Below are 20,306 nucleotides of genomic sequence, written 5' to 3'. Positions count from 1 at the left end.
GCAGGGCACAATGAATAACATAGTGTAGTATATACTGCTATAGATAAGACACCAAAGTGCTGTGGCCACAGGTAGCAGCAGCGCTTATACACACAATGGCCAAAGGTAGCAGAGCCACTTATACACACAATACCCACAGGTAGCAGAGCCGCTTATACACACAATACCCACAGGTAGCAGAGGCGCTTATGCACACAGTGCCCACAGGTAGCAGAGGCGCTTATGCACACAGTGCCCACAGGTAGCAGAGGCGCTTATACATCCAGTGGCCACAGGTACCAGAGCCGCTTATACACACAATACCCACAGGTAGCAGAGGTGCTTATACACACAGTGGCCACAGGTAGCAGAGGCGCTTATACACACAATGGGCACAGGTAGCAGAGGCGCGTATACACACAATACCCACAGGTAGCAGAGCCGCGTATACACACAGTGCCCACAGGTAGCAGAGTTGGTTCTACACACAATGGCCACAGGTAGCAGAGCCGCTTATACACAGTGCCCACAGGTAGCAGCGCCACTTATACACAATGGCCACAGGTAGCAGTGTTGCTTATACACACAGTGCCCACAGGAAGCAGAGTTGGTTCTAGATACAATGGCCACAGGTAGTATCTGTGTTTATACACACAGTGCCCACAGGTAGCAGCACCACTTATATACAATGGCCACAGGTAGCAGTGTCGCTTATACACATAATGGCCACAGTATTAGTGTTTCTTATTAATCCAATGTCCATTGGTAGCAACTATAGTCACAGAAGTTCAGAGTGTGTGTGGGGAGTTTGGGAAGGGGGTGGGTTCAGTGAGGTGGAGGTGCCTATCCGTGCCGCTGATCACCCCCCGAATCAGGGAATCACTTGTAGCAGCTGCGGATGGTGTCCGAGGTGCTACGTGTGGTGGAGGGGTGTGTGTGGGAAAGGGTCCAGAGGTGTTGCGGGTGGGGGAGGGGTGGTTGCAGGGGCACAGATGGCGGAAAGGGCGCAGAGGTGCTGTGGGTGGGGGAGGGGTAGGTGTACAGGGGGGGGGCAGATGGGGGAGGGGGTCTAGAGGTGCTGTGGGTGGGGGAGGGGCGGGTGTGGATGGGAGTGTAGATGCTGTTGGCGGGGGAGGGGTGGGGGAGGGGGGCTGTGGATGAAGGAGGGGGTATGGAGGTGATATGTGTGTGGGAGGGGCGATGTAGGGGTGTGCATTTGGAGGTGCAGGGGGGTGAGCTTAGGTGATGGGTTTCAGAAGTGCTGTGGGTGGGGGAGGTGTGGGTGTGGGATAGGACGGATGGGGGATGTAGATGCTGTGGATGGGGGAGGGGTGGTAGTGGGTGTGTGTAAGGGGAGGGGGTTGCAGGGGGGGTTGGGTGATGGATTGTAGAAGTGCTGCGGGTGGGGGAGGTGATGGGTGCAGGATGGGGTATGTAGATGCTGTGGGTGGCTGCAGGGGAGCCGTGGATGGGGGAGGGGGTCCTGAGGTGCTGTGGGTGGTGGTCCAGAGGTGCTGGGGGTGGTGGAGGGGAAGGTGTGGTAAGTCCGCGAACGGGGAAAGGTGTCTATAGATGATGGGGGTGGGGGAGGGGCTGGAGGTGCTGTGGGTGGGGGACTGGCGGCTGCGGGGGTGTGGTGGCGGTCTGGAAGCGCCGCGGGTAGGGGAGGGGCAAGTGCGGGGATGGAGCGGATGGGGAGGGGATCCGAGGGCGCTGTGGGTGGGTGAGGGGCGGGTGTGGGGTTACAGCAGATGGGGAGGGCCGGCTGTGGGGGTGTTGCGGGTGGTGGAGGGGCAGGTGTGTGGGTGTTGGGGGGGAGGAGCGGCTGCAGGGGTGCTGCGGGTGGGGGAGTGGGCCGGTTGCCGTGATGGTGTGGTTGGGTGGGAGGTGGGTGCGAGGGTGGGGTGGGGGTGCGGGAGCAGGGGTGCTGTGCGTAGGGGAGGGGCGGGGGTGCCATGGGTGAGGGGTTGGGAGCAGGGGTGATGCGGGTGTGGGAGGGGTGGGGGGGCTGGGGGAGTAGGACTCATTGTGAGAGTCATTCTGGCTTTTTAGGCTGCAGCATTTAGACAACAGGCTTTTGGTGAATGTCACCTCGTTCCACAGAGACCTGCACTGGGGGCACCGCCAATAACCATCATCCCCCCCCCCCCCTGCCAATAACCATCACCCCCCCCCCCCCCAAATGACCATCACCATCAACCCCCCCTCCTCCCCGATGCAAGCGCTGCTCACCTGGGCCAGTCACACAGGCAACGGGAGCGCTGCAGCAGGGAGAGAGGACACCAGGTTGCCGTGGTAGGAGGGATCCACGCTGGTGGAGGCGGAGTGCAGGCTGTGCATGCGGCTTCTTCCTTTCGGGCAGCACGGTCGAGCAATCTCCAGCCTCCGCCGCCAGCAGCATCTCTCCTGGTAGCAGCAGAGGCTGGAGTTTACTTGACCGTGCTGCCGAGAGGAGGAAGCCTCATGCACAGCCTGCACTCCTCCCACGCCAGCATGGATCTCTCCTGCCCCAACAACCTGAATGGGGACATAGCTCGGGCTGAGGGGCCCCGGGGTAGTGACCCTCCACCCACCCCCCGTTAATCCTGCTCTTGTGTGGCCGGCCACGGTAAGGCGTCCGTCCAGTGGCGGCTGTTCCCTGGGGATTGTGTCCGCCTCCCTAGTGGTGTGCTGGCACAGAGCAGAGGTCGTTACCTCCGCCCAGCGCTGTAACTCCACCCAGCGTTACGGCCAGGCACAGAATCACAGACTTGGCCAAATATATAGGAGATATATATATATATACACACACACATTTTTTTCCAGAACACACTCTCTCTCTCTCTCTCTCTCTCTCTCTCTCTCTTTATATATATATATATATATATATATATATATATAAGCAAGTAGAGGTTTGGCACTCCTCATGTACGGTAGATAATGCTCCGGTGCCCTGTCATTCTAGAAATATTGTGTAGACAGTGTGCGACTGGCACTCCAGAGACTTTGAAAGAAGATCTGACACAGTTGCTTATGCCAACGTTTCAGAGCTTACACTCTTTTATCAAGACAAACTGCACAAAAAACAATAAAACTCACATTTATACATTACCAATTCACCTCGTGCACGTCCCCGTCCAGCTCTCTCCGGGAGTCCATGACGTCATTGGCGCTCGCCGGCGAAAAGGCATCCTCCGTGGGGGCGTGGAACAGGAAAGGAGTGTACCGTCACCATAGTTACAATGACAACAAAGAAGGACAACTGGAATAGTGAACAAAGTTTGATCCTAATCACCAAAGCGAAGTGTGCAATCTAACACACCATTTGACATGCTATCAATACAGTCAATTCTGAATAGAACTATGTAATACAAATGAAGTCATAAGTGTATAGCGGTGGTGAGATTCTATAGCTATCACAGTCAGAGCCGGAACCGGCCAAGTCGATGTGCTTGATATGTCGATTGAACTGAGTCCTCACATGAGTGTAGTAATGAGGTCTGACACACAGTAACATGAGACAAATTCTTAATGATTATAGAAAGCAGGTATATGACAATATGTCATTCAATCCAGACGGTTTTGCCGTCTGTAAAGTGTGGATCCATCTAGCTTCTTTCTAAAGCAGCAGACGTCCACGATTGCCACCACGCGTGTTTCCAAGAACACCATCTATAATTTTATAGCGAATGGATGCTAGGCTGTGCTGAAAGTCCCTGAAGTTTTGGGCTACAGGTTGGTCTGACCCTCGGCCCTCGATGGCTGCCCATATGCTGTAGCGATGTAGGGCAATCCTTTCTTTCTCTAACGTCCTAAGTGGATGCTGGGGACTCCGTAAGGACCATGGGGAATAGCGGCTCCGCAGGAGACTGGGCACAAAAGTAAAGCTTTAGAACTACCTGGTGTGCACTGGCTCCTCCCCCTATGACCCTCCTCCAAGCCTCAGTTGGATTTTTGTGCCCGAACGAGAAGGGTGCACACTAGGTGGCTCTCCTGAGCTGCTTAGTGAAAAGTTTAGTTTTAGGTTTTTTATGTTCAGTGAGACCTGCTGGCAACAGGCTCACTGCATCGAGGGACTAAGGGGAGAAGAAGCGAACTCACCTGCGTGCAGAGTGGATTGGGCTTCTTAGGCTACTGGACATTAGCTCCAGAGGGACCGATCACAGGCCCAGCCATGGATAGGTCCCAGAGCCGCGCCGCCGGCCCCCTTACAGAGCCAGAAGACAGAAGAGGTCCGGAAAATCGGCGGCAGAAGACGTCCTGTCTTCAACAAGGTAGCGCACAGCACTGCAGCTGTGCGCCATTGCTCTCAGCACACTTCACACTCCGGTCACTGAGGGTGCAGGGCGCTGGGGGGGGGGGCGCCCTGAGACGCAATAAAAACACCTTGGATGGCAAAAAACTGCATCACATATAGCTCCTGGGCTATATGGATGAATTTAACCCCTGCCAGAATACACAGAAAAACGGGAGATAAGGCCGCCGAGAAGGGGGCGGAGCCTATCTCCTCAGCACACTGGCGCCATTTTCCCTCACAGCTCCGTTGGAGGGAAGCTCCCTGGCTCTCCCCTGCAGTCACTACACTACAGAAAGGGTTAAAAAAGAGAGGGGGGCACTAATTACGCGCAGTATTAAAAATACAGCAGCTATAAGGGGAAAAACACTTATATAAGGTTATCCCTGTATATATATAGCGCTCTGGTGTGTGCTGGCAAACTCTCCCTCTGTCTCCCCAAAGGGCTAGTGGGGTCCTGTCCTCTATCAGAGCATTCCCTGTGTGTGTGCTGTGTGTCGGTACGTTTGTGTCGACATGTATGAGGAGAAAAATGATGTGGAGACGGAGCAGATTGCCTGTAATAGTGATGTCACCCCCTAGGGGGTCGACACCTGAGTGGATGAACTGTTGGAAGGAATTACGTGACAGTGTCAGCTCTGTATAAAAGACAGTGGTTGACATGAGACAGCCGGCTACTCAGCTTGTGCCTGTCCAGACGTCTCATAGGCCGTCAGGGGCTCTAAAGCGCCCGTTACCTCAGATGGCAGATATAGACGCCGACACGGATACTGACTCCAGTGTCGACGGTGAAGAGACAAATGTGACTTCCAGTAGGGCCACACGTTACATGATTGAGGCAATGAAAAATGTTTTACACATTTCTGATAATACGAGTACCACCAAAAAGGGGTATTATGTTCGGTGAGGAAAAACTACCTGTAGTTTTCCTGAATCTGAGAAATTAAATGAGGTGTGTGATGATGCGTGGGGTTTCCCCCGATAACAACTGATAATTTCTAAAATGTTATTGGCATTATATCCTTTCCCGCCAGAGGTTAGGGTGCGTTGGGAAACACCCCCTAGGGTGGATAAAGCGCTCACACGCTTGTAAGAACAAGGGCTCTACCCTCTCCTGAGATGGCCGCCCTTAAGGATCCTGCTGATAGAAAGCAGGAGGGTATCCTAAAATGTATTTACACACATACTGGTGTTATACTGCGACCAGCAATCGCCTCAGCCTGGATGTGCAGTGCTGGGTTGGCGTGGTCGGATACCCTGACTGAAAATATTGATACCCTAGATAGGGACAGTATATTATTGCCTATAGAGCATTTAAAAGATGCATTTCTATATATGCGTGATGCACAGCGGAATATTTGCCGACTGGCATCAAGTCTAAGTGCGTTGTCCATTTCTGCCAGTAGAGGGTTATGGACACGACAGTGGTCAGGTGATGCGGATTCCAAACGGCATTTGGAAGTATTGCCTTATTAAGGGGAGGAGTTATTTGGGGTCGGTCTTTCAGACCTGGTGGCCACGGCAACAGCTGGGAAATCCACGTTTGTACCCCAGGTCGCCTCTCAACATAAGAAGACGCCGTATTATCAGGCGCAGTCTTTTCGTGGGCAAGCGGGCAAAAGGTTCCTCATTTCTGCCCCGTGACAGAGGGAGAGGAAAAAGGCTGCAGAAATCAGCCAGTTCCCAGGAACAGAAGCCCTCTCCCGTCTCTGCCAAGCCCTCAGTATGACGCTGGGGCTTTACAAGCAGAATCAGGCACGGTGGGGGCCCGTCTCAATGAATTTCAGTGCGCAGTGGGCTCACTCGCAAGTAGACCCCTGGATCCTTCAGGTGATATCTCAGGGGTACAAATTGGAATTTGAGACGTCTCCCCCTCGCCGTTTCCTAATGTCGGCTTTACCGATGTCTCCTTCTGACAGGGAGGCAGTTTTGGAAGCCATTCACAAGCTGTATTCCCAGCAGGTGATAATCAAGGTACCCCTCCTGCAACAGGGAACGGGGTATTATTCCACACTGTTGTGGTACCGAAGCCGGACGGCTCGGTGAGACCGATTCTGAATCTAAAATCTTGAACACTTACATACGGAGGTTCAAATTCAAGATTGAGTCACTCAGAGCAGTGATTGCGAACCTGGAAGAAGGGGACTACATGATGTCTCGGGACATCAAGGATGCTTACCTTCATGTCCCAATTTACCCTTCTCACCAAGGGTACCTCAGGTTTATGGTACAGAACTGTCACTATCAGTTTCAGACGCTGCCGTATGGATGGTCCACGGCACCCCGGGTCTTTACCAAGGTAATGGCCGAAATGATGATACTCCTTCGAAGGAAGGGAATTTTAGTTATCCCTTACTTGGACGATTCCCTGATAAGGGTAAGATCCAGGGAACAGTTGGAGGTCGGTGTAGCACTATCTCAGGTAGTGTTGCGGCAGCACGATTGGATTCTCAATATTCCAAAATCGCAGCTGATTCTGACGACTCGTCTTCTGTTCCTAGGGATGATCCTGGACACAATCCAGAAAAAGGTGTTTCTCCCGGAGGAGAAAGTCAGGGAGTTATCCGAGCTAGTCGGGAACCTCCTATAACCGAGTCAAGTCTCAGTACATCAATGAAATGGTTCTGGGAAAAATGGTGGCTTCCTACGAAGCAATCCCATTCGTCAGATTCCACGCGAGAACTTTCCAGTGGAACTGCTGGACAAATGGTCCGGGTCGCATCTTCAGATGCATCAGCGGATAACCCTGTCACCAAGCACAAGGGTGTCTCTCCTGTGGTGGTTGCAGAGTGCTCATCTTCTAGAGGGCCGCACATTCAGGACTGGGTCCTGGTGACCACGGATGCCAGCCTGCGAGGCTGGGGAGCAGTCACACAGGGAAGGAATTTCCAGAGCTTATGGTCAAGCCTGGAGACATCACTTCACATAAATATCCTGAAGCTAAGGGCCATTTACAATGCTCTAAGCTCAGCAAGACCTCTGCTTCAAGGTCACCCGGAGTTGATCCATTCGGACAACATCACGGCAGTCACCCACGTAAACAGACAGGGTGACACAAGAAGCAGGGGGGCTATGGCAGAAGCTGCAAGGATTCTTCGCTGGGCGGAAAATCATGTGATAGCACTGTCAGCAGTATTCATTCCGGGAGTGGACAACTGGGAAGCAGACTTCCTCAGCAGACACGACCTCCACCCGGGAGAGTGGGGACTTCACCCAGAAGTCTTCCACATGTTTATAAAACTCGACAAGTATTGCGCCAGGTCAAGGGACCCTCAGGCAATAGCTGTGGACGCTCTGGTAACACAGTGGGTGTACCAGTCAGTGTATGTGTTCCCTCCTCTGCCTCTCATACCCAAGGTACTGAGAATTATAAGATGGAGAGGAGTAAGCACTATATTCGTGGCTCCGGATTGGCCAAGAAGGACTTGGTAACCGGAACTTCAAGAGATGCTTACGGAGGATCCGTGGCCTCTACCTCTAAGAAGGGACCTGCTCCAGCAAGGACCCTGTCTGTTCCAAGACTTACCGTGGCTGCGTTTGACGGCATGGCGGTTGAACGCCGGATCCTGAAGGAGAAAGGCATTCCGGATGAAGTCATTCCTATCCTGATCAAAGCCAGGAAAGATATAACCGCAAAACATTATCACCGCATTTGGCGAAAATATGTTGCGTGGTGCGAGGCCAGTAAGGCCCCGACGGAGGAATTTTTCAACTAGGTCGATTCCTACATTTCCTGCAAACAGGAGTGTCTATGGGCCTGAAATGGGAGTCCATTAAGGTTCAAATTTCGGCCCTGTCAATTTTCTTCCAAAAAGAACTAGCTTCAGTCCCTGAAGTTCAGACGTTTGTGAAAGGGGTACTGTATATACAGCCTCCTTTTGTGCCTCCAGTGGCACCTTGGGATCTAAATGTAGTTTTTGGGTTCCAAAAGTCACATTGGTTTGAACCACTTAAATATGTGGACTTAAAATATCTCACATGGAAAGTGGTCATGCTGTTGGCCCTGGCCTGGGCCAGGTGCGTGTCAGAATTGGCGGCTTTATCCTGTAAAAGCCCTCATCTGATTTTCCATTCGGACAGGGCGGAATTGAGGACTTGTCCTCAGTTTCTCCCTAAGGTGGTTTTCAGCGTTTCACCTGAATAAACCTATTGTGGTGCCTGCGGCTACTAGGGACTTGGAGGACTCCAAGTTGCTAGACATTGTCAGAGCCCTGGAAATATAGGTTTCCAGGACGGCTGGAGTCAGAAAATCTGACTCGTTGTTTATTCTGTATGCACCCAACAAGCTGGGTGCTCCTGCTTCTAAGCAGACTATTGCTCGTTGGATTTGTAGTACAATTCAGCTTGCACATTCTGTGGCAGGCCTGCCACAGCCAAAATCTGTAAAAGCCCATTCCACAAGGAAGGTGGGCTCATCTTGGGCGGCTGCCCGAGGGGTCTCGGCTTTACAACTTTGCCGAGCAGCTACTTGGTCAGGAGCAAATACGTTTGTAAATTTCTACAAATTTGATACCCTGGCTGAGGAGGACCTGGAGTTCTCTCATTTGGTGCTGCAGAGTCATCCGCACTCTCCCGCCCGTTTGGGAGCTTTGGTATAATCCCCATGGTCCTTACGGAGTCCCCAGCATCCACTTAGGACGTTAGAGAAAATAAGAATTTACTTACCGATAATTCTATTTCTCGTAGTCCGTAGTGGATGCTGGGCGCCCATCCCAAGTGCGGATTGTCTGCAATACTGGTACATAGTTATTGTTACCAAAAAATCGGGTTATTGCTGTAGTGAGCCACCTTTTCTAGAGGCTCCTCTGTTATCATGCTGTTAACTGGGTTTAGATCACAAGTTATATGGTGTGATTGGTGTGGCTGGTATGAGTCTTACCCGGGATTCAAAATCCTTCCTTATTGTGTACGCTCGTCCGGGCACAGTATCCTAACTGAGGCTTGGAGGAGGGTCATAGGGGGAGGAGCCAGTGCACACCAGGTAGTTCTAAAGCTTTACTTTTGTGCCCAGTCTCCTGCGGAGCCGCTATTCCCCATGGTCCTTACGGAGTCCCCAGCATCCACTACGGACTACGAGAAATAGAATTATCGTAAGTAAATTCTTATTTTAAACTGTCGAATCGTTTTCCCTATATAGAGGAGTCCGCAGGGGCACTTGATGTAATAAATTACATATCTACTGGTGCATGTAAATGGATGAAAGATACGGAATTTCTTGCCCGATCTGGGGTGATGAAAAAATTCCCCCGTTTCGAGACTACTGCAAGTGGTGCAGCCTAAGCACCTAAAGCTACCCGGTTTACGTGTGAGAAAATGGACTGGGGTTGCATTTTTGAAATTGGTAACATCATTGTGGACCACTAAATCCTTAATATTGCTTCCACGTCTATATGAAGGTAAAATAGTAGTAGTTTTGAATTTCTTAAGCTGTTTGTTATGTGTGACAATAGGCCAAATTTGTTTGGCAATTCTTACAGTCTGTCTGCTGGATGTAGAAAAATCCTGTGGCCATACAATGCGATCATGGTCTATTTGCCTATCGTTTTTTTTGTAGTAAAGACACACGGTCTTGTACCAAAACCGTTTCTTTCGCTTTCTTAAGAAATTTCAAGTGGTATCCTCTCATCAGGAATTTGCGCAGCATAGTGTCAATCTGTAGGATAGCATCATCGTGATCACTACAGATCCGGTACGCTCTCATGAATTGTGAGTATGGTAACCCCCATTTCAGTGCTGGTGGGTGAAAACTGGTGGCATGCAAGATCGTGTTTCTTTTTGTATCTTTAACGAATAAAGAAGTGTGCAATACATGATGTGCATCTTGTTTAACGGCAACATCCAAGAAGTGTATCTAATCAAAATCTGTATTGAATGTGAATTTGATGGATCTAGCCTGTAAATTAATCTCATGCATGGCATTCCTAAAGCTCTCCTCGGTACCTGACCAAAGGATAAAGATATCGTCGATATATCTATGGAATGCTTTAATCTTATCAGACATTGCTGGATTACTTAAATATAAATCTCTCTCAACTGAGTTTTATTGTTTTTTTGTGCAGTTTGTCTTGATAAAAGAGCGTAAGCTCTGAAACGTTGGCATAAGCAACTGTGTCAGCTCTTCTTTCAAAGTCTCTGGAGTGCCAGTCTGGAGTTGAATCTATCTAAAGAAAAGACTGCATCATTTGAGACAACCCATTCGGAGTTAATAAACTCCGATCCGGCCAAAGAATTACTAGTGAAATTGTCTAAAGACCTTGAAAAATACCGTTTGGACCTTATACAGCTCAAAAAATCCAAAAGAGCAATGGTTGATAAAGATTATTTAGAAAATAACGTCTATAGTTGGGTTCATAACCCCAACACTTACACACAGAAGAGAGGGAAATTCCGATGTTTCAAGAAAGGCAACTCTGATACAGACGTCTCAAGTGCTGTCTCCTCCAGTGATATAGAATGTGCATGGGATTCTCAGTCAAAAAACTCCACGAAACCCCCAGGGGGGGTAATGACACGGGCAGGCAGAGCACCCAAAAAAGGACCTACACCCGCCTATGTATAAGCCTTCCACATTTGACCCTATCTCAGCTAATAACAATATTACTTGCTTTATTAATCATATGTCAAACGTGTATGATGACCCTGCACTTTTTATTCCACCACATTCACGCAATTTATCCGCATTGGAGTGTACGCCACTTAAAAATGTAGGCTCCTACAATGACATTGTCATCCGCCCCGGAAGATAAGGGCGGCGGCATTGTCATTCAGGACTTGGAGGCCTATAAGGGTGAGATCTACCGCCAGTTAGTGGACGAAGCCACTTACCAGCGGCTATCCACTGACCCTATTAGTAGATATAAAGCAGAGGTAGATGACATTCTGACACAAGCGGTCTTAGAGCAGGTTATAGATACCAAGACCAAGGATGCACTGACCCAGGACTGGCCTGTAATACCAGTCCTGTACACTATTCCCAAGCTGCACAAGAATCTGCAGCAACCACCTGGCCGACCAATTATTGCGGCACGAGACTCCCTGGTTTACTCCATCTCTAAATACCTCGATGCATACCTACAACCTATTGTATACCGACAGAACTCAGGTTGTGCGATGGGGTCTTGTGTGACCCCTAGCTTCGCCAACCTATTCATGTGTGAAGTTGAGAGAGGTTTATATTTAAGTAATCCAGCAATGTCTGATAAGATTAAAGCATTCCATAGATGTATCGACGATATCTTTATCCTTTGGTCGGGTACCGAGGAGAGCTTTAGGAATGCCATGCATGACATTAATTTACAAGATAGATCCATCAAATTCACATTCAATACATATTTTGATGAGATACACTTCTTGGATGTTGCCGTTAAACAAGATGCACATCATGTATTGCACACTTTTTTATTCGTTAAAGATACAGAAAGAAACACGATCTTGCATGCCACCAGTTTTCACCCACCAGCACTGAAATGGGGGTTACCATACTCACAATTCATGAGAGCGTACCGGATCTGTAGTGATCACGATGATGCTATCCTACAGATTGACACTATGCTGCGCAAATTCCTGATGAGAGGATACCACTTAAAATTTCTTAAGAAAGCGAAAGAAACGGTTTTGGTACAAGACCGTGTGTCTTTACTAAAAAAAACCAATAGGCAAATAGACCATGATCGCATTGTATGGCCACAGGATTTCTCTACATCCAGCGGACAGACTGTAAGAATTGCCAAACAAATTTGGCCTATTGTCACACATGACAAACAGCTTAAGAAATTCAAAACTACTACTATTTTACCTTCATATAGACGTGGAAGCAATATTAAGGATTTAGTGGTACACAATGATGTTACCAATTTTAAAAATGCAACCCCAGTCCATTTTCTCACACGTAAACCGGGTAGCTTTGGGTGCTTAGGCTGCACCACTTGCAGTAGTCTCGAAACCGGGGAATTTTTTCATCACCCCAGATCGGGCAAGAAATTCCGTATCTCTCATCCATTTACATGCACCAGTAGATATGTAATTTATTACATCAAGTGACCCTGCGGACTCCTCTATGTACGATTCGACAGTTTAAAGAAAGGATTGCCCTACATCGTTCCAGCATAGGGGCAGCCATCGAGGGCCGAGGGTCGGACCAACCTGTAGCCCGACACTTCAGGGACTTTCAGCACAGCCTAGCATCCATTCGCTATAAAATTATAGATGGTGTTCTTGAAAACACGCGTGGTGGCAATCGTGGATGTCTGCTGCTTCAGAAAGAAGCTAGATGGATCCATTCTTTACAGACGGTAAAACCGTCTGGATTGAATGACATATTGTCATATACCTGCTTTCTATAATCATTAAGAATTTGTCTCATGTTACTGTATGTCAGACCTCATTACTACACTCATGTGAGGACTCAGTTCAATCGACATATCAAGCATATCGACTTGGCCGGTTCCGGCTCTGACTGTGATAGATATAGAATCTCACCACCGCTATACACTTATGACTTCATTTGTATTACATAGTTCTATTCAGAATTGACTGTATTGATAGCATGTCAAATGGTGTGTTAGATTGCACACTTCGCTTTGGTGATTATGATCATACTTTGTTCTCTATTCCAGTTGTCCTTCTTTGTTGTCATTGTAACTATGGTGACGGTACACTCCTTTCCTGTTCCACCCCCCCCCCCCCCCCGGGGGATGCCGTTTCGCCGGCGTCGGTGGGCGCCAATGACGTCATGGACTCCCGGAGAGAGCTGGACGGGGACGTGCACGAGGTGAATTGGTAATGTATAAATGTGAGTTTTATTGTTTTTTGTGCAGTTTGTCTTGATAAAAGAGCGTAAGCTCTGAAACGTTGGCATAAGCAACTGTGTCAGCTCCTCTTTCAAAGTCTCTGGAGTGCCAGTCGTACACTGTCTACACTATATATATATATATATATATATATATATATATATATATATATATAAAAACACAGTTCCCAAGCGCGCTGAGTGAAACATGTTTACGATAATTCTTCCAATGATACCCCACGTAGGTATGGATTGTATACTGAAGAATACTTATATCTGGGGACCTGTGACAGACAACCCCTCACCAAATAGTCACCCAAAGAGGCCCAAGGCCAATTAGTAAAATATTAGTTTAATACCACACATTTGAACAAATAGTTCATCTTATAATAATTAGATATAAAACTATATAAAATAGTAAGTTATGTCCAGTATGTTTGATATACAATGATAACTCTAGATACTCCCTTACCTTTTGCAAGGTATGAGCTCAAGAGGGAGTATCTTCACAAACTGGATTGATAGCTTTTGACTGACAGCCCCAACGCGTTTCATCTAAAAGACTTCATCAGGGGTAGCATTATGAAAATCAGGCTTATTTAACATTGGTAGGTTTGTATATCAACCTTAGAGATAGATTAAATTTATCTCTTATGTGGCTCCTTATGAGAGCTTTAGTTGTAGCTCCTTTTAGGGATGCTGGCAACCATATGCCGGTGTTTAACAAACTACCTGAAAATAATATTCAATTCCTGTAACCTAAACTGTCTAATTCAGGTTCTGGCACAAATGAAATATGAATCAAAAAAGTATAGCCGGTTTAACAATCAAAAGGATGTATACACTGAAACTTCCTCAATAAATTTCACAAATGAATCCTGGTGGGTTCAACAGCAACCATATGTGTGGAAGTAGTCGAATATATATATATATATATATATATAAGTAGAGATGTGCGGCTTGCACTTTTCGTGTTTTGTGTTCTGGTTTTGGTTCTAATCCCATTTTTGTATTTTGGTTTTGGCTTGGTATTGCCAAAACCACTCTTTCGTGTTTTGGTTTTGGTTTTGGATCTGGATGATTTTTGAAAGAAAAAAAAAACCCTAAAATCACAGAATTTTGGGGTAATTTTGCTCCTACGGTATTATTAACCTCAATAACAATCATTTCCACTCATTTCCAGTCTATTCTGAACACCTCACATCTTACAATATTGTTTTTAGGCCAAAAGGTTGCACCGAGGTTGCTGGATGACTAAGCTAAGCGACACAAGTGGACAACACAAACACCTGGCCCATCTAGGAGTGGCACTGCAGTGTCAGACAGGAGGGCAGATATAAAAAAAGGCCCCAAACAGCACATCATGCAAAGAAGAAAAATAATTGCAATGAGATAGTTGTATGACTAAGCCAAGCGACACAAACAATTGGCCCATCTAAGCGTGGCACTGCAGTGGCAGACATGAGGGCAGATATAAAAAAAAGGCCCCAAACAGCACATCATGCAAATATGTAGAAGAGGTGCAATGAGGTGGCTGTATGACTAAGCCAAGCGACATAAACAATTGGCCCATCTAGGAGTAGCACTACGGTGGCAGACAGGAGGGCAGATATCAAAAAAGGCCCCTAACAGCACATGATGCAAAGAAGAAAAAAAGGTGTACAGAGGTTGCTGTATGACTAAGCTAAGCGACACAACCACCTGGCCCATCTAGTAGTGTCATGCAGTGGCTGAATGTCGAGAGTGGGCCGCAATTGTCTCCAGCATGCTCCAGTAATTTTTAAAAAAATCTGCAATTGGTGGACTTATACGGCAGTACCCCAGGACTCATACGGCAGTGTCAGACAGGATGGCACTTTTCAAAAACCAGGCCCCAAACAGCACCTCATGCAAAGATGTCGAAGAGGTGCAGTGAGGTAGCTGTATGACTAAGCCAAGTGACACAAACAATTCCAACTGGAATTATACGTCCAAATCACTGGAATTAATTGGCAAGATCACTGTAATTAATAATTATACGACCAAATCACTGGAATTAATTGGCAAATTCACTGGAATTATACGTCCAAATCACTGGAAGTAATTGGCAAAATCACTGTAATTAATGATTATACGTCCAAATCACTGGAAGTAATTGGCAAAATCACTGTAATTAATGATTATACGTCCAAATCACTGGAATTAATTGGCAAAATCACTGTAATTAATAATTATACGTCCAAATCACTGGAATTATACTGCAAAATCACTGTAATTATACATTCAAATCACTGGAAGTAATTGGCAAAATCACTGTAATTAATAATTATACGTCCAAATCACTGGAATAACTTGGCAAAATCACTGTAATTAATAATTATACGTCCAGATCACTGGAATTATACTGCAAAATCACTGTAATTATACGTCCAAATCACTCGAATTAATTGGCAAAATCACTGTAATTAATAATTATACATCCAAATCACTGGAATTAAATGGCAAAACCTCGGTATCGCCTGCCTAGTGAAGTGGAATCTAGATGGGATTTGGTACCAGGGACACAATACCTCCATCAATTGTCTAAATCACACTCCACTAATGGCGGATACCGGATGCACGTTTAACACCAACATACGTGTCAAGGCCTCAGTTATGAGGGCTTCCATCATCATGTGAAGCTGAACCACTAGTCATGAACATAGGTCAGGGCCTCAGCCGTTCCTTGCCACTCCGTGTCGTAAATGGCATATTGGCAAGTTTACGTTTCTCCTCAGACCATTTCAATTTATTTTTTGGGGTCTTTTTGCTGAACTTTGGCTTTTTGGATTTTACATGCCCTCTACTATCACATTGGCCATCGGCCTTAGCAGACGACAATGGCATTTCATCGTCTATGTCATGGCTAGTGGCAGCAGCTTCAGCACTAGGAGGAAGTGGTTCTTGATCTTTCCCTATTTTATCCTCAAATTTTTGTTCTTCATTATTTTTCTGGAGTTATATAACACAATATGCGGCACAGGAATGACTGATGGCTGATGGCCAGGACACTACCACTGGTCTGATTCAGCACAACACAGCAACACTGTGAGGGACTGTTGTTGTTTTTATTATTATTATACGGCAGCAGTGGACATATAGCAGCAACTTATACCACTGTGTCTGCCTGGTAGCTGGAATGGCTGATGGCCAGGACACTACCACTGATGCAGCACAACACAGCAAAACTGTGAGGGACTTGTTGTTGTTGTTATTATTATTATTATACAACAGCAGTGGACATATAGCAACAGCGTATACCATTGTGACTGTCTGGCCACTGGAATGACTGATGGCCAGGACACTACCACTGGTCTGATGCAGCACAACACAGCAACACTGTGGGGGACTTGTTGTTATTATTATTATTATGATACTGTAGCAGTGGACATATAGCAGCAGCGTATACCACTGTGACTGCCTGGTCACTGGAATGACTGATGGCCAGCATAATTCCACTGGTCTGATGCAGGACAACACAACACCACTGAAAGGGACTTATACAGCTACACTGGATATATGACAGCAGAGGACACCAACATTGTGACTGGTCACTGGACTGATGCTGCACAAGAGACTTCCCCTGGTCTAATGCAGGACAACACAGCACCACTAAAAGGGACTTATACAGCTACACTGGATATATGACAGCAGAGGACACCAACATTGTGACTGGTCACTGGACTGATGCTGCACAAGACACTTCACCTGGTCTAATGCAGGACAACACAGCACCACTAAAAGGGACTTATACAGCTACACTGGATATATGGCAGCAGAGGACACCTCCACTGTGACTGGTCACTGGACTGATGCTGCACAAGACACTACCCCTGGTCTGATGCAAGACAACACAGCAAAAATGCAAGCGACTTATACAGCAGCCAGCAGCACTGGGGACATCTAGCAGCAGAGGACATCAACACTGTGACTGGCTGGACTGATGCAGCACAATACACTGACTACACTGGACTGGACTATGCAGCACAACACAGCACAAGACTCGCCATCCCACTTTCCCGCCCCCACACAGACACTGAGGATGGAGACACGTCCTCTCACTACACTCTCCGAGACTGGAGTGAAAATGGCCACGACGCGCGGCTCTTTATATGAAATCCAAATCCCACGAGAATCCGACAGCGGGATGATGACGTTTTGCCTCGTTCAGGTTTCCGAGTCAGGCGGGAAAACCTGAGCCGGGCTCGGAACCGGACTCGAATGGTGAAGTTCGGTGCATTCGGTTCTCTGAGAGCCGAACCCGCTCATCTCTACATATATATATATATATATATATATATATAGATTCAAGAGGATATTCGGCACTCCAGTATTAATGGTAATCCTTTATTAAGTGCCCAGTGCCATCCATAGCAGACAGATGCTTCATATACAAAGTAGAATGAGCAGCACTCTCACGACTTCAAATTGTAAAATCACTGGCAGCGGACCCCTGGATTTGGTTTGCTATGTTCCGATTTATTACAGTCGTCGTCAGGCATCATGATGATGATTGTAATAAATAGAAATGTAGCAAACCAAATCCACGGGTCCGGCCAGTGATTTTACATTTAAAAGTCCTGAAAGTGATGCTTATTCTACTATATATATATATATATATATATATATATATATATACATACATACATAATATACATACACACATACAGTACATATATTTATCTGTATATAGCGGTGGGGGTGTGTGGGGGTGAATATTTATCTTGCCTCTGGGCATCTGGAATGAACTTACACCACTGCATATCCATATACCATATATATGTTAAAGCAATGCAATAAAGTCTTTTTTTTAAATATATATGAAGTATTTATTTTCCATAAATGTGCCTAAAATTGTTGATTTATTTAATTATCCAACTATATATATATTAGCTATATAAAACTGATTCAGTATAGATTTTAATTGGTTAAATGTAAGCCAATTAAGTGGTAAATAATGACAGCTATTAGCTTAAAACTCATTGTTCTTAACTCAATGATATGAATATATGTCTCAATACTCTCCTTCTCTCTATTCAGGCATGGACATGATTGTAATAAAATGAGTATCTGTGCAGTTCTAAAGATACATGTATTTAGGAAATCCATTCTTGTATACAATTGTAGTACAAGAATAACTAATAAATGAAACACATAATTTAATATTTTAAAGTATGTTATAAAGCTATATGTATAAGGAGGAATCACCATCTTTAAACCTGCAATACAGATATTGGTACCTCTCAGGAATTCAGCATGGGGTGCCTTTACAGCAAAAGGTGCCAGGAGACTCTTGCTAACATGCTGCTTAATGACAGCCACTAAGCTTCATTGTAACTAATAGTCTTAGAAAGATACTTCACTATTTTCTCATCGTTGAGTCTCAGACACATACAGTACCATCATTATTGTAGATCTAGATTGAAAACATGAACAAACCGTAACACAATACAGTATAAGGGGGGTAATTCTGAGTTGATCACAGCAGGATTTTTGTTAGCAGTTGGGCAAAACCATGGCCCTCATTCCGAGTTGTTCGCTCGTAAGTGGTTTTCGCAACGGAGCGATTTGTCGCAAACTGCACATGTGCAATGTTCGCAGTGCGTCTGCGCCAAGTAAATTTGCCAAAAAGTTAGGTATTTTACTCACGGCTTAACGAAGAAATTTCTTCGTTCTGGTGATCGGAGTGTGATTGACAGGAAGTGGGTGTTTCTGGGCGGAAACTGCCCGTTTTATGGGTGTGTGCGGAAAAACGCTGCAGTTTCTGGGAAAAACGCGGGAGTGGCTGGAGAAACGGGGGAGTGTCTGGGCGAACGCTGGGTGTGTTTGTGACGTCACACCAGGAACGAAACTGACTGAACGGATCGCAGTGGCAGAGTAAGTCTGGAGCTACTCAGAAACTGCTAAGAAATTTCTATTCGCAATTCTGCTAATCTTTCGTTCGCAATTCTGCTATGCTAAAATACACTCCCAGTAGGCGGCGGCTTAGCGTGTGCAAAGCTGCTCAAAGCAGCTAGCGAGCGAACAACTCGGAATGAGGGCCCATGTGCACTGCAGGGGAGGCAGATATAACATGTGCAGAGAGAGTTAGATTTGGGTGTGGTGTGTTCAATCTGCAATCTAAATTGCAGTGTAAAAATAAAGCAGCCAGTATTTACCCTGCACAGAAACAGAATAACCCACCCAAATCTAACTCTCTCTGCACATGTTACATTTGCCCCCCCCTGCAGTGCACATGGTTTTGCCCAACTGCTAAAAAATGTCCTGCTGCAATCAACTTGGAATTAACCCCAAGGTCTGTTGTGGGCATACACCACTGACTTTGAGCACTCCCTGCAGTCACACAGCAACCATAAGAATGTGTTAGAGAAGGTGAGGCAGGCAGGAGCATCAATGAAAACCGTGATGTGGCTCTCTCTTTATAACTAGTTGGATTTCCAGACCCTGGCTGTTCTTCTGTGTAACATGTTTTGCTTTCAGCTCTGAATCCTTAATATTTAACATTATATTGTCTGTCTTCATGACCTTGGTGTGTATTATTGGCTTTACCAACCAGTTTGGATTTTGGAATGTTTATCATTATACTACCTGCATCCAGCCCTTGGCATTGGAGTATATTATTAATACAGTTTATCTTCAGAAAGCCCTGAACACAGTTGTTGTTTTACTGTAGCTTGGAGAGAATTGTAATAAAATCAATGAAACAGTTCCATATAGTATATACTGTATGGAGATGGAATATCTGATATATGCAATGAAACAGGAGGAGTTGGTACTCTCTAACTGGACCAGAATCAAATGATAAGGTTAAAAAATAGGATAAGATTGACCAGATTTGCTAGATACAGTATACATCAAAATATTAATACTTTAAATATTTAGTGTAACCCCTAATTGGGTAGTTATTATTTAATATTAGGAAATACTGTATAGTGTCAGAGGCTTAGGTGTAGTGCTGAATAAAGAAAATGCAAGTGCACACTCTAAACACTAAGGGGGTAACTCAGACCTGATCGCTCACTAGTGTTTTTTTGCAGCGCTGCGATCAGGTCAGAACTGTGCATGCATATGCACCGCAATGTGCAGGCGTGTCGCATGGGTACAAACTACAAAGCGGATCATTGCTGTGAGATGGGTTTTATGAAGAATCCATTCGCACAGCCGATCGCAAAGAGATTGACAGGAAGAGGGCATTTGTGGGTGGCAACTGACCATTTTCTGGGACTGGTTGGAAAAACGCAGGAGTGT

This window comes from Pseudophryne corroboree, chromosome 2, assembly GCF_028390025.1.
Source record: "Pseudophryne corroboree isolate aPseCor3 chromosome 2, aPseCor3.hap2, whole genome shotgun sequence".
NCBI lineage: Eukaryota > Metazoa > Chordata > Amphibia > Anura > Myobatrachidae > Pseudophryne > Pseudophryne corroboree.
The sequence above is the reverse complement of the archived record's forward strand: the minus strand, read 5'-3'. Positions refer to the sequence as shown.